This window comes from Vulpes lagopus, chromosome 6 (assembly GCF_018345385.1).
Source record: "Vulpes lagopus strain Blue_001 chromosome 6, ASM1834538v1, whole genome shotgun sequence".
Classification (NCBI taxonomy): Eukaryota; Metazoa; Chordata; class Mammalia; order Carnivora; family Canidae; genus Vulpes; species Vulpes lagopus.
The window spans coordinates 85,738,100-85,744,215 of record NC_054829.1 but is presented as its reverse complement, the minus strand read 5'-3'; positions in this window follow the sequence as shown (position 1 = coordinate 85,744,215).

Genomic DNA, 6,116 nt, shown 5'->3' with positions numbered 1-6,116 from the left:
AGACCTGTCTTATTAATGTTATTGTTCTGGACATAATGGATAATACTTCTATCTTTCCATATTACGAATAAAAATACAGTACATACTCATTATAGAGAATAGAAAATTTGGAAATGAAGGTAGAAGAAAATTTGTAATTTTCTTTCTAATTGTATTTGTAATCCTATTACCAGAGCGATCACTATTAACATTTTTAAAAATTTCCTTCTAATCTCTTCCACATGTAGCTGTGTGTGTGTGTGCCAGTGTGCTCTTATGCATTTACAAAATTGAGATTATGTATTTCATATCAGCTGGCATTCTTTAGTTGCAAATCACAGAAACTGACCTAGTTTCAAATTTAAGGAAGGAAAGGAATTTCTTGGCAGGCTACAAAGTCAAAGGAACACCCAGGCCTTGAAAAAATAGGACCCAGGAAACCCAGCTGTTTTTATCTGAAGAAGAGAGAATAAATACTGGATAGGTCAAAATAGCATTGTATACATGGATGTCCTAGTTTTGTAGTAAAGAATTTTGAGTAAAAAATAACTTTAAATTTCTCTCTAACTTAAGTCAATTTGTTGCCAGTTCAGACTCCCTCTCAGGATCTCTGCTTTTTACTGCACTTTCCTCCCTCCTTGCGATGGCCTCTGGGAACAGGGGAAGCTCATGCTGCCAGCAGAGGATGGGTATCTGGGCTCCGTCCCTTCTGACTGTGCTCTTGCCTTGTTTGGATTTTGCCTGTGGGTTCCTGGCCCCACTGACCTGCTGCTAATTTAGTACACACCTTATGTTCTGGGCATGGGCAGTGCAGTGCAATTGCTGCTGGAGTTTTGTCATCTTTCCCTGATGTGGCTGAGAGCCGATCTCCCCTGGTTTTAGTATGGGGCCTCCTTCTCATCTACTGTGGTCATCCTCCACTCACACCCACCCACAAGCTGGCTGTCTCATTGTTCTCAGCTCTGCAGGAACCATGGAGATTGTGGGGGTGGGTGGCTCTCACAGGCCCCCTCTGTCTCTACTCCTGACCTGCTGCCATTCACAGTCTTCTGCAGCCACCCTATTTTGTCAGTAGGCATTCCAGTAGTGGCTCCTCCCTGATTTCATGAAGGAAGTGAAACAAAAGTACTTTCTTTTCTCAGATTCTGGAACCTATTTGGAGCACAAATATCCATCTTGAATTTCAACCCAGGAAGCAGGACAGTCCTCTCAGGAACTCTTCTTACGTCTGACTTTGTTCTCTTCTTTCCCTCTTTTTCCAGTCTTTTCTCTGCAGCCTAGAAGGGAATTTTTCTGCTTTCTTCCACCAAGTAGAAAATTGGCTTTAGGTTAAATATTGCATTATTTTTATTCTGTGATTAATTTTTATCATCTTTAAATGCAAGTCTTCTAGATTCTGCCTCAATATTACGATCATGTCCTTTACATTAATTCAAAAAACCTAATTCTGACTTATGTATCAATGCTTTGCTTCAGAGTGGTAAGCCCACTTTGAGTTAAAAAGGCATTCAAGCAGGCCAGTGGATTTCTGTTCTCCCAAGGCGATGGTTCCAATTGATCCAGTAAGTGGAGAACTACAGGGCAAAAGAAGTAATTTGACAAAGGAAAAAACCTTAGTTAAAAATGTCCAGCACAGATTTATCTTTCTACATCAATTTGGTACTCTGTGTTTTACTATCCATGGTGTTTTCTAATACAGGGTTGCATAGTATTTAATCATCTAGTCACTTGTTTAGTGGTCCCATCACTCATTTAACCTTCCTCCTGTGAAAATTAATAAAGGGAAACCTCACTAAAATGAAGTCAGGAGGTTTGGCAGGGGGAGCTCTCATGGCCTACAAATTCATTGTCAATTGCAGACCCAATAGGAAGAAAGGGACCTTGCACGTTGATATTACTTTACTATCAGGGCAAGAGGAAGAAAGGCTTACCTCCACCCCTGGCAACAGCCCAGATGAGACAGTCACTACTCAGCCAATGACAAGCCACTATACTTCCAACTCCTAGTTTACTCCAAAGGACATTTTGTTTATAATAGCCTTCTCAAATTCCCCCTTTCCTCTATAAAAGAGTGGTCCTCCCCTTTATTCTCCAGACTTGCCTATGTTTTTTTTTTGCTGTAGCTTGCTTGTCCTGGATTACAATTCTTGGCTTTTTCCAAATAAACTCATTTTTTGCTGGTAAAATAACTAGCAGTTTTACTTTTAAAGTTAATACTCCTATGACTGAATATTTAGTACATCATTTGGAGATTTTGTAATTGTACTACAATAGTTGTCCTTGGACACGCATTTATTTATGTCTCTTATTTTATTGGACAAGATATTTAGTAGGACAATTTTGGGATCAGAATTTAAAATAAAATAAAAAGAATTTAAAATTAAAAAAATAATTTTAATATATTTTGCAAAATGGTTTCCTGAAAAGTCTGTTTCATTTCTACTCCTACCAACAGTATGGGAGGGCATGCGATTTGTACATTTGCTGATATTGAAGAAGGATTTTCCCAGCCCTCACTAGATTATTTGCTTATGGGAACAGAAGGAGGCCAGATTAAAAACTAAAGAAGTTCAATATTGCTTTTCTGCCTTGCTAGCTGATGTGTGACCGCTAGTGCTTCTGGAAATTCTCCCTGAGTCCCGTGATCAAGTTTTTCTAAAAGTGCCTATGGCCTCACCTTTTTGTGTTCACACACCAAACCTCCTTTTGATTGGCTTTACCTCAGCCTAATAGCAAAGGTTTGGAGCTTCAGAATGTTCTGTGCCAAGTACAGAAGGATGCCTTCTCTTCCAGTGTCACTCTAACAAACAGGCACCAAACTGTGCTGGTATGTTCTGGAGCTTCAAAGATCATGAAATTGCTCTTTTTGAAATGTTTTCTTTTCCTTTTTCTCTTTTCTTCTTTTCACTCTTTCTTTCTTTGTTTTTCTTTTTCTGTATGGCCTCTCTCCTTCCTCTGTAGGAGTTCAATGGGGAAGCTGAACTAGAAGACATAACTGAAAGACAGACCAGATTGTACCAATGAAAACTGCTGTTTTACTGGCTGAAACTCATTATCCCTAGTTTCTTCCTTCCAAAGTGTTCTTTCCTAAGAGACTCTACAGTTTGATTACAGATAGGTTTTTAGCAAGCACCCCCCCCCTAAGATTTCAACCCTGATGAGGGTTGATTTTTCACTTAGACTCAAACTGATGTGTCTATTATAACGTTTTAAAAAAGAATTTTAACTTGATAGGTGAAATAGCATCTTATGGGTACTTAAATTTGCATTTCTTTACTATTAATTAGGCCAGCCATTTTTCCATATAGTTATTTCTAATTTGTGTTTCCTCCTTATCAATTATCTGGTCAAATCCTTTCTCATTATTCCGTGGTATTTTATATGAAATTTAAAACTATTAGTCATATAAACCTTTTTCTTTTTTGAAGATTTTATTTATTTGTTAGAGAGTGTGCCCAAGCACACATGGGGTGGGAGGGGAGAGAGAGGGAGAGGGAGAGAGAGAAGCAGACCCCTTGCTGAGCTGGGAGCCAGACGCAGGGCTCGATCCCAGGACCCCAAGATCTTGACCTGAGCTGAAGTCAGGCACTTGACTAAGCTACCCAGGCACCCCTAGTCATATAAACCTTTGAGCTATCATGTTTGTTAGTAATAGCTCCCCCATTTTTTGGGTCTTTTCATTATTATTTTTATATGTACAAAAGTTTAGTGTTTTTATGAAGTACCATGTTTGTGGATAGGAACAATGAATATGGTAAAGGTGTTTCCTCCCAATTTGGTTTATGAGCATAATGCAATTCCAATCAAAATCTTGAAAAGTTGGATGTAAAATCTTACAATGTTATTCCAGAATTTATATGGAATAGAAAAGAGCTAAAAACATCCAAAATAGACATAAAAGACCAAAACAGGGACATTTGCCTTACCAGATATTAAGATTTATTATAAGGATTAAGACAGTGTGGTGTGATGCCGGGATAGAACACTCAGGTGGGAAAAGGAGTATACTAAATGGTGCTGGAATAATTGGAGGCTCATATGCAAAAAGGAATTGTGTCTCTATATTCCTTCATATATAAACAACAATTCCTTGTGAATTAAAGACCAAATTGTGAAAGGTTAAACTTTTAAACTTTTGGAAGACAATTTAGGACACTATCTTAATGAATGTGGGGTAGGAAAAATTTATAAAACAAAGCCCATGAAACACAAACTATAAAGAAATAAATTGATAAGTTCAACTATATTAAAATGAATAATGGTGGTTTATCAAAAGATAGTGACCAGATAAACCATGAATGAGAAGACATTTTCTAGAAAGGATTGGTTTACAGGATAGATAAAGAATTTTGAAGATGCAAACAACCTGATAGATCATTAGGCAAAAGATAGGAACTGTAAATATTTCTTAGGGAAGCTTTGAGACTTGAGTCCCAGGATGCTGGCTTCTCTGTCCTTTTGACATGTTACCCATCATTCTTTGGATTCTTTCTTTCTTTCTTTCTTTCTTTCTTTCTTTCTTTCTTTCTTTCTTTCTTTCTTTCTTTCTTTCTTTCTTTCTTTCTTTCTTTCTTTCTTTCTTTCTTTCTTTCTTTTTTTAAGATTTTATTTATTTATTCATGAGAGACACTGAGAGAAGGTAGAGACATTGGCAGGCTCCTTGCAGGGAGCCTGATGTGGGACTCAATCCCAGAACTCCGGAATCATGCCCTGGGTCAAAGGCAGACGCTCAACCACTGAGCCACCCAGGCAGCCCTGGATACTTTTTTATTAATGTCACAATACAGTGTTCCAAGCTCATTTGCACTTTCTTTTTCCCAGCCCTTGAATGAGCCATTTCTTCATGGATCCCTGATTCTTTTTAGAATACTTTTTTTTTTTTTTTTTTTTTTGGAATTTTGCACATCAAGTTAATCCCATGAAATGGGCCTTTGAGATGAAAGGTCAGTGGTGTGGATAGGTTGTGTGTGTTGAGGGGGAAGGCTTCGCACAGCCAAGTACTTTTGGTTGAGTTGCTCAGCTGGGGTGGTGAGAGACTTAGATCTGTCAAGAGTTCCCTCCAGCACCACGCTGTCCTGATAATAAGAGATTTTTGGCTGGTATTGCTGGTATCATGGCCCCTCAGTGGCTCATAAAAAAAAAAAAAAAACTAGAAGCCAACCCAAAAAGGCCACAGGATAGCACTGTCTCCTACCCTGCTCTTAGGGCTATTTCTTTCTCTCTGGCAAAGGCTTCCTCTGTCAAAACCCAGTTGGCCTGCCAGGCCTCACTCCCTAGCTAATGCACACTTTCCTTGGTCCCATTTTGGTCTGGTTGGCTCAAAATAAAGAGTGTTCCTTAGCTGTCCAGTGAATTGTATTTGGGGTAGAATTGTATTTGGAAACCAAGATCTGGACGCTAGGTGCAATTATTATTGCTGTGCTGTTGTTGCTGCCATTCCCTCTCTGTGGATAGAGGTAGAGAATATTTGTACACACACATGCACACACACCCTTATCTTTATCTCCACAGAAATCTACAATACTGAAAACCATATGTTCACAAAGACACCTCCGATTCTAATCCATCATCATGAACTTCAATCTATATTTTCTCCCTGGATCTCATTATCCTTAAAACACTTACTTATTTAATCAATTCCTTTATATGCACCAATCTCCTTTTACCACTACTACTACTTACAACAATGACTTCCTTATTGCAGTTAGCCTGCCCGGCTGCTGCTGCAAACTCCACCACATAGACACCTTCTTCCTCTTACCCTGAGTCAGGTCTCCTTTATGCATGAGTACCCTCTTCACCTTGCACAGTCTCCAGTACCCCTCTTAGCCCTTCCTCCTCTGCAGATGCTCACCTACTTCACTTAGGGCTACCGTGGCTTTCCCTATCCTGGTGCAAATGCCTCTTCTGCTTGTCTTTTACCTAATGGCTTTATGAGTGAGTTGTTCTGGAAAAGAAGGGAAGAAAAAGAGGAAAACGAAGAGCTAACTAACTTTAGATCTTTATGGTTTCATTTTTTATAATTATCTCTTTATGGGAACATGGTATGACTTAGATAGTTATACTTATGGGGCACCTGGGTGGCTCAATCAGTTGAACGTCTGACTCTTGATTTCAGCTCAACCTCAGGGTTGTGA